Consider the following 9,817-nt stretch of genomic DNA (forward strand, 5'->3'; position numbering starts at 1 on the left):
AAGATACATAGGCAAGCCTTGGGATATAGTATGCACTAACTAAATGTTCATTTGTTTATATCTTTATAAATGATTTCTCATCAGGTTTTGTTTTCTTTGAGCAATGATCAGGATTTACTCCTGGCTCTGTGCTCAGAGATTATTTTTGTTGGTGCTCAGAAGACCGGATAGTGTGCTGAGGAATCTAATTCTGTAGGCTGCATGCAAGGCCATGTCCTATGAACTGTACTATCGCTCTAGCCAGATTAGATTTTGCTTTTGCTTTTGTATTAACTATCAGAAATGATTTGAAGAAATAAACATTACAGAAATATTTATGCACTTTAAAAATCAGGCTATAAATCATTGACTTATCTTGTAGAATTTTATTATAATCTAGAATTGCTGTTAACTTAAAAGAAAGCCTTATCGAGAGACACAGAGTTGAGATTTAGTACTTAAGGCTCTATATTCCTCAGTGTTTGGAATGCACCGGTATGTTCTCAATAACATCTGACAAGAGTAAATGTACGGAAGCTATTAACGTTTGGTTTGGATTGTGTAAAAATAAAAGGCTTGAAAAACTATGAAAATCTCTAAATTATATTTATTTTCAGGCAAGAAAAAAAAAGGCTAGGGAAAAATCTGGGGTTTATTCTAAAAAGAAACTCTATTCTGTCCTTTAACCTACGTCTCATAGGAATCAAAACTAAATTCCATTTAGAGGAAGTCTATTTGGGAGCCAGCTAAATTCCACACTTTGCAAGCAGGCAGCCTCCTCAGCCTCCTCAGTCTCCACGGACTCCCAACCCAAAGGACAGCACTGAGCTACCACTGGGCTTTAACCCTTAGTGGCCATTGTTCTGAAACCATGAAGAGAACCTTTCTTAGGTGCCAAGGTATGTGGAATATTTGAAATGAACTCAGTGCTATAGTTTTAGGCTAGCACTTGCAAAGTGGATTAGATAAAAGAAAGCAGAGGTAATGTGGGTGAAACATGGTGGTGTGGTTATTCACAATTTAGAGTGGCTCACAGCTAATTGGGGGGAAATGGGTCCAGTTCCTGAGCCTGAAAATGAGAATGGTCATCAAAAGCAGTTATGGATGTCTCTCCTAACTAAGTGCATCTACTCAAGAGATAGGAGACAAAGATGCCGTAAGGAAGAGAGCTAATGTGAATGCCATGCTTTTGTTTTTAAATTCACCCTGACATCTGAAGGTAGATTGTCAAAAAGGAGCATTAGTAGAATGAAGTAGTCAAGAGGTTAGGACTGATTCTCTCATAACTCAGGGGAAAATTCAACAGCAGAATATTTATTTTAAATACAAATGTTAATGAGTTAGCTCTGAGAATATAGAGCATAGAACATCCCCTTCCATTTTTATTAAAGCCAGATTAAATTAAATAAGGCCCATGAAACAGTAAATAATGCATCTCGAATGTAGAAGAAGAAATGCTTTTCACAGCAACATAGAACGTTTCCCAGACTGCCCTACGTTAATCAAAATGGCAAAATGTATACTTTGCAGCTTTAAAATGATGCATAAAAAGATTGAATCGCTTGATGGGGCCATAATTATGCCAAAATGTTGGCTGAAATTTGTAAGAAGCAAAATTCTACATATGGTTAAGGTCCCAACCATCTATTTTTAACGTGGCTGAAAAAAGTCTGGAAGAAACTACACTTAAGTGCTCATAAGGATTGTCTTGGAATAGTGGTAAAATGGTTAAAAATTTCAGCTTTCTATTTCTATTTTCCGATTTTGTACGTTTTCTTGCTACGGGGTGGGCATAAAACAACCTTCCTATGACACAGTATAAAAATGTACACTCAGAGTTCTGTTCTGAGTGAGATGACATTCATATACCGAAGATCTGGCTTTTTTGTTTCTCTTTTTTTTTGAATGGCTTTCTTTTTCCTTTCTCAGTGAATCAAATCAGGACAGGCCTTTTTTTTTTCCCCTGCTCTTCATCTCAATAGAATTTTACTTTCTCCCACTAGGTTTGCTAGTTGAACACTCCTTTTTTTCCTTTTGGTTTATTCCCCTCCCAGGGTTGCTGTTTCTATTTATTTATTGTTTATTTTTTCTGGACTCCCAACGGAGATGCCTTCAACAACCACATTTCCAAAGGTGATAGGAGCCCACCGTGGCCTGGCCACCCCAGGCGCTGTGCTGTCCCTTTAAGAGTAGCCTTCCACCTCCCCCTCACACCCACATACTTGTCCTCTCTTTGCACAGCAAGTGCCAAGCAGTGACATCTACTATAGTTTCTAGGACACGATGGTCTCTGCTAGACAGGGGGGGTTGGGGGGAAGAGAGAGCAGAGCGAGTGAGGGCAAAAAAGGCGGGTGGCGAGGGAGGGAGAATGAGCACAAATCCAGCTATGTTCCCAAAAGATGAGTCACTTCCTCACCATAATCCTGAGATGCTGTTTATGGCCAAACTGCTGATAGGGGCCCAGCTCCGTGGCTCAGCAGAGCCGCGGGACGCAGCCTCCCCACTGGCTGTCCATTAATCATGAGGGGCTGTTACCCAGTATACACAGAGTGGGGGTTCTGCCTATGAGTGGCCTCTAGCTGTCTCCAGCTCTATGAAATGACCCTGTGTGAAAACTTGTTTTATGAGGATTGGTTTATTTGTAACTAAACTACTTCCTCTGTTATTTGATAAGCTCAAATATTTGCTACTGATAGTCTGAGAGTGTCACATTTGTCATTCTATTTCAGGGTTGCCTAACTCCTTTGGAACTGACTGCATTAACCCTTGGAGGGTGGAGGAACTTTGCAGAGGCCTGCTCCTGTGTTCTCTTCTGTTTTCTTTTCTTCTTCTTTTTTTCATGCAGCAAAGTCAATGCCGTCTTTCAGTCACTCAGCTTGATTTTTTAGATCCACTAGATTATGCTCATCAATGAGAGACCATTTGAGTCCCAAACGGAAGACAGACTCTCAAACTCCCAGGAAGCCCTGGAGTTTCCAAAGAAAAAAAAAGCCATCATAACTTCAACTAGAAATTGGAGGTATTCTGCAAAGCTATGCTTTTGAAAGAAAAAAAAAAATCACATATTTTAAGATGGCACAGTGACTGGCCACAGTTTATCCTCCTCTCCTCCCACCCCTCCCTTTCACACACATACATACACACGCACAAACACACGCACTTATAATCTACACTGGACAGGCAGTCTTGAATCCTGTAGCATTGTGCATTTGAAACTTTGCCTTTTGGAGACTGAGCTCATTTGCATTTGGCAGAACTTGATTTCCTGCTTCTACAGAGGGTGGGGGTGGGGGGGCAGTGGTGAAAGCCTTTACAGTACTCCCTCAAAGGGCTCAAAGGGCTTTCTGAACATATTAAACTATGTTACCGTGAGTTCAATGAACCCGAATGAGGCAGATTTCACTGGAAATAAAAAAAAAAAAAGAAAGAAAGAAACGCAGGCTTTGTTACACGCAATACATTTAAAACCCCTAAATTGAAATATCTCTCCTTGACAAACCCATATAGAGACTGTTTTTCAGCTGCCTCGCTCAACGATGTGCTGCACAGAGCGTTCACTGAATGTTGAAGAGGCTAAGGAAATAACCACTTATGTGTGGCAAAATGTTCCAGCCTTGCAGAGATTTTCCCAAAATCATTAGACCCACCGAAATGCTTTCCATTGGCCAGGTCCACACCTCCTTCATCACATTTTCCACCCTTCTCTAGACTCCAAGTACTGTATTTCCTAAGAGAGCCAGTCATTTGTAGACAAAAATATAACCGAATTTACTCTAGAAACCAGAGATCTCCTTGACTGTCAACCCAAAAGAGAAATAGAAGAAGAGTTTAAAAGAGTTTACCTTGTCACTCCTCTTAAGGAGGTCAGACTATGAACATTCAAGCATGCCCAACCCACACTAAAGGAGGTAAATTTAGGACAGCCACACTAGGCTGACATGACCGTGAAGAGAGTGGCTCCCCATGATTGGGAACAGGACAGGGTTAAAGGTTAATTACATGGATCACACCTCTGGTCACTTCTAGGCCCTGTTCTCAGCAGGCACTTTCTCAGAGTCACTGCCCCAACTCGGAACAAAGGACGGGCCCTGAGTGAAGGACTGAATGGTCCCGTGGCTTGGATTGCACTCAGAAACAGTCAGCTAATGTGTTGAATTGATATTATGTTCCCATCCTTTCCTTCATCTGCTGTTTTCATTATCAAGTTAAAAACGCTCGCCCAAAATATCCCAGAGCTCATACCAAGAGATCTACCCTCTTAAATTGGGAAGGGTACGCTATTTTTAACTATGAACACATAATGTAGTACAGCTGAGCTCTAGAACATTTTCATCATGCATGACTAGAAACTTTATATCATTAAATAGTAACTCCCGATTCCTCCTCCCCCAAAGCCCCTGGCAACCACCATTCTGCTTTCTGCTTCAGCGAGTCTAACAACTTAGATACCTCTTATAAGTGGAAGCAGACAGTGTTTATCCTTCTGCAACTTGTTTATTTCGCTAATGTCTTCCAGGTTCAACCATACTGCAGCATATGACAGGATTTCTTTCCTTTTTTTATGGCTGGATAATATTTGATTGCATAAATATGTACTATGTTTTCTTTACCCATTCATATTTGTGTGTATTCATACATTAAACCATATACCTATTTGCATATATTATTTTATGAATATTCAGTCCAAATAATATACATGAAAATGCAAATGTATATTGAGCCAATGACTCATAGCCCAAATAAGGAACTACTAGAGTTCATGAAGAAAAAAAAAAAAAGAAAAACATAAACAAAGCAAGCAAATAACGTGATTTTTTTTAAAATGGTCAATGAACTGGAAAGTGAGCTCAAGGTAATAGAACATATATTTTATATGCCTGAGGCCTGAGTTTGAACCCCAACATTGCATCATTCCCTAAGAAACACCAAGATCAATTGCTGAGCCCCAAGCCTGACACAGCTGGGTATATCCACACTCCTCCCCCCCCCCCCAGAAAAGAAAAGAACTTCACTCTAGATTTTATTTTTCTTAGCATCCATTATTTTATTATGTTATAGTATCCAGTTATTTTGCTATAACTGGGTAGTAACTGATTTACCATATCACTCCTTGCCATGTAGATATAAAATATTTTATTGTGGGCCCAGAGAGATAGCACAGCGGTGTTTGCCTTGCAAGCAGCCGATTCAGGACTTAAGGTTGGTTCGAATCCCGGTGTCCCATATGGTCCCCTGTGCCTGCCAGGAGCTATTTCTGAGCAGATAGCCAGGAGTAACCCCTGAGCAACGCTGGGTGTGGCCCAAAAACCAAAAAAAATAAAATTTTATTGTTATTAAATTGCAGTAAGGGACAGAAAGATAGTACAAAGGTCATGCCTCTTTCCTTGCACCAAACCAATCCTGTTTAAATGCCCAAAACCACTATTCCCACCCACCCCATCCCAAGCACTCTCAAAATTATCAAAGAGCACAAAGACTGAAATAATTCCTAAGTATTGCCAAGTATGTCTCAAAAAGGAAAAGAAAATATAAACAATAAAGTTTTTATTTGTGAATATGTACATCATAATACATATTTTATTAAGTTATCTTGGATGAATATCTCAAGAACATTTTACCTTCTTTATGCAATAAATTTATTTTTGAGGTAACCTAAAAATATGTTAGAAATATACATAATAGTTTCTATTGCTTGTCATCAGCCAGTCATAGGATAGAATAATAATCAGGGTTGGAATAGCAATAAAATGGAACAAAAACTTCTCCTAGTCTTGTTCTCCAACACTAACTTTCCATTGAGAGTACATGTACTAGAGAGTGAAAGGAAATGGGTGATTTGTCTCCCCAAATTATTTCATACCCTATTTTCCGCTGTTCTCTTGTATTATCCATTCTGCCATATTGGTCTCTGTAGTTCAACATACCAATTCAGCTCAGCAAAACTTAATGGAATGTCAAGGTCCCTAGGGGTATAAGTTATATACAGCTGAAGTTAATTTCCAGCATAAGTCATGTTACTTGGTGTGCTTGATATTTTCTTCCCAGGCCTTCCGGTTTTTTCTTGACTTCATAAGTTTATAATGCATCATGCATATTAGATACTCATATTGTGTAAGTTGCCTTTGCTGTTTTGCATTCTTATACTTAACCCTTTACTCTACTTCCTTGACATGAACTTGACACATCTACCAGTTCATCTTGATTCTTTTGTTTTCTGGTTCTGTATTCACTTTGGTCCATAATAATATAGAGTCTAGAGATCAGAATTAAGATTTGTCATGTAAGTTGAACTATATCTGAAAGCTGCTTTTTTCTGTTTACAGCTGGTGACCTTGAGTAAGTTCATCTTATAGAGCTTCAGTTTCTTCTTATATAAATATGGAACAAATAATCGTGTAAGTTGCAAAATGATTTTTGGTGATGTTTTATGTACTAAGTTATGCAAATTGCTTCCATCAACGCTAGTCGCATATGTGTTATTTTCTTTTTGAAGAAAACATTTTTTTAATAGAGCCACAATATAAAGAATAACCAAAATTCCCACTAAAATGGGAGATTTGAAAGAAGTTTTATTTTGCTTTGGACCACTTTGGGCTAACGTTGCCACACACTTGATTTTCTTTTCCTTTGCTATTTCAGGGGATTTTTCTTTTGAGAAATATTATTTTAGGGCAGTAATTTCTCCTTTGGAAGCCATAGAAACAACCAGTGTAATGGGCATAAATGAAAAATGGCATCTAATAGTTCACAAAGCTAAAATGTACAGCTCAATTGAGGATTCAGACCAATAATATAGCAATATTTTAATAAACTATTATTCTTAATGCTTCTCCTGGATTTATTTTTTTTCACTCTCTATTACTTTATACGTGGTGCTCTGTCCCTCTCATAATAACAAAATCCTTATAATAATTATTTTTCCTTTCTGATTTCACGAAGGACATCCTTTAGGACCTTAACAACACTGAGACCCAAGTGTTATCTTTTTAGATTTGTTTCTATCTAAACTTTCCTATAGGTGATCCTTGGCTGCATGTTCCAAGTTTATTATATTAGCACTAAGTATAAAGCATATGAGAATGTAGGTGAAAAAATTTCTCTGACAATACTAGTTGACAGTGACAATATTAGCAGTGTTAGTTGATAGGTATAAAAGGTATAAATCTCAATATACAAATAAACATTTGAGAAAGAAACAAAGTATTTGCTCCCATCAACATTTCTATCATTCCCCCCCCCCCCCAGGCCTTTTGTAAAAAAGAAAGCACAAATTAAACTTTTTTTTTAAAAATCACGATCATAAAATATTGCACCTATTCTAAAATATTCACCTGAATAAATTTGAATATATTTACATTTTATTTAATTTTGACAACATTACCTGCTTACTATTTTGACTGCAGGAGTTCCCAAGATGACAAAGAAAGGCTTTTTTATTTTTACATTTATTTTAAAAACAGTGCCTGGCACCTAATGGCAAGAGTTTCCATTAAAATAAAGAGTTTCATTTATTTTCCCTCAAAGATAAAAATTAGCACTTTCATAAACATGTCACCTCAATCACAATAAAAATCATTAAATAATATTTTGATCACTTCTAGGTTGACATCTTCAAAGGTAATCTAAAATTGCACATTTAATAGAAAAAGGTAAACATCAAAACATACAATGCAAAAATACAAAAAGGAATTTTTATAGCAAACAACGCAGTTACAATTTTACCTTTTCAGGCCGTAACCTCTGTGGCAGCTAATCACCTCTGTCAATATATGAAAAACCACATTAGTCCTAGTAAAATGAGTAGCTATTTTGCTGTGTTCCAAAAGAACTTGATATTACAAAATGAGGCTGCAGCTTTGCAATTGACCTGAAAGTCAAAGCTTGAGGTCCAAGTGCTAAACAAAGAAAAAAAATCATGAAAAGTAGTTATTTTTAAAGAGGATTTTAAAAAGAAACAAATTTTGAGGTAACCAAATGTTTCTCAAGAGGCCACTGTCTAAGGTGTCCTGAGATAAAGGATGTTCATGTGAAAGCAGGACAGCAAGTAAACTAAAATAATTGAGTCAGCCTGCATTTACTAGATATAATTTGCTAAAATAAAATGTTAACATTCCTCGTTTATTCATTCACTTATAATATTCCTTCCCTATATTAAGTCAACACTCCGAAGTTTTGAATTTTAAAATGAGCATTAACTATGCTCTGCATGCTCTAATAATATAAAACATGGACTTTGGAGCTAATTATTTTTTAAAAAGCAATTATTTGGGCTTAGTATTTTTTTAAATTAGACATTTTAAAATATACTTACTGCTATAAATAAAAACATAAAATAAGATAATAGCACATTACTCAAAGGAAAATAAAATGATGTAAACTTTTTTTTTTCTACTTACTTCACGTAAAAGTTATTCACTTAATCTGTTTCATGACCATATTTTATTCTGGCAATAAATGATGTCTTCCTGTAATAAAAATCCTAAATTAGACTTCTTTATAGGCAAGAAATTTGAAGAGGTTGCCAAACGTGCTGAGGAAAATCCCAGTGACTTCATGATTCATCATTTGTATTGAAAATTAGAAGGTGAGAAAATTTAGAGGGGAGGGGGAAATCTCACTAATAAGGATTAAAAACAAATGATTCATTTCTTCAACTTTTTTCAGAGAAGCAAATTATAGTCAAATTATAGGCCTGACAAACCATAATTAAAGCATGAGAGGAGTTATGGGGGATTGAGAGGTGAAGAAGGCCATGTTTCAACTTAAATATCAATTTCACTTAGCATCTTTAAAATTAGCTCTTTCCTGCTCCAAATTCTTTTCGTTTCTAAAGTCCCTATTTAATGGAAAAAGAAATGGAATCTGAGTGTCTCCATATATAAATTAACTGTGGCTAAACATGGGAAAGAACTTACATAAAATTATAAAAGTGTTTATACACAAACAGATAATATTTTTAGCCTGAAAATTGAAAGAGAAACTTTTAAGTCTGAGATGGTGAACAGCATAGTCAATGTACACATTTCGTTTTTCATCCTGTTTTGCAATTTGTGGGTTGCGAGTATAGCTTTATTTTATTTTTTTCAACTTTCTACTTTGTTGTCTATTTCCCTAAAATCACATGGAAACCTATCGTTTTTCTTTAATAATTAAGTAAAAAATCAAACCCCCCCCCAATCTGTCAACTGAACAGACTTTTTATTTTATACCATTGCTTATGCTGAATACATAGACTGTATGTGAATCTTGATATGCCAGAGGACTGGGCAGAGCATTGGAGTTTTTGCTTTAGAATTTTAATTGCATTCATTTGTAATCCGGTAGAGGAAGTAAACAGCATACTAGTAACATTCATCAATGAGAATAGGGTAAAAAGTGATTTCAATAGAGTCTGGCTGCGTGAGTCTAATCAAATGAGGCCAGCAGTGTTAATACTCTTTCCCGTTCTCTCAGTAATAACCTTTCATTCATGAAAAACTTTATAATCATTTTATTAGCCGTCCTTGTCAGAGGTCTAGTAACTTTAATTTCAGGGAATTTGACAATGGAAAAAGTGGAAGTATAAAAATGGAAAGAGAGCACTTGTGGTCTGAATGTGGTCCACGCAGTTAGCATAGCCCCACCCCACCCCCCTTCTCCTATTGGAGATCATCCAAAAGCAACAAGGAGAATGGGAAATAAAAAAATGCAAACTCCATTTTCAGCAAAAGTAAGAGACAGCTCAAATCTCCAGAGCCCAGAATAGGTGTGAGGGTTGCCAAAAGGAAGGGAGAGAGAGCAGGCTTGAAGAGAGGCTGGGGGCAAGGGTTGCTGGGGGGAGGGGGGGGGCTTAATAGTG

The 9,817-nt window shown here is 36.9% G+C and overlaps 1 long non-coding RNA gene across 1 annotated transcript in view; it reads left to right on the plus strand.

Moving 5' to 3' along the window:
* Positions 1 to 766: 766 nt before the first annotated feature.
* Positions 767 to 9,817, plus strand: part of LOC126016181 (uncharacterized) — a 20,921-nt gene continuing 11,870 nt past the window's right edge. The window contains exons 1-2 of the long non-coding RNA XR_007498259.1: positions 767 to 878; positions 6,303 to 6,374. This is a non-coding gene — a long non-coding RNA (uncharacterized LOC126016181). The remainder of the gene's footprint in view (positions 879 to 6,302; positions 6,375 to 9,817) is intronic.

This window comes from Suncus etruscus, chromosome 8, assembly GCF_024139225.1.
Source record: "Suncus etruscus isolate mSunEtr1 chromosome 8, mSunEtr1.pri.cur, whole genome shotgun sequence".
Taxonomy (NCBI): domain Eukaryota; kingdom Metazoa; phylum Chordata; class Mammalia; order Eulipotyphla; family Soricidae; genus Suncus; species Suncus etruscus.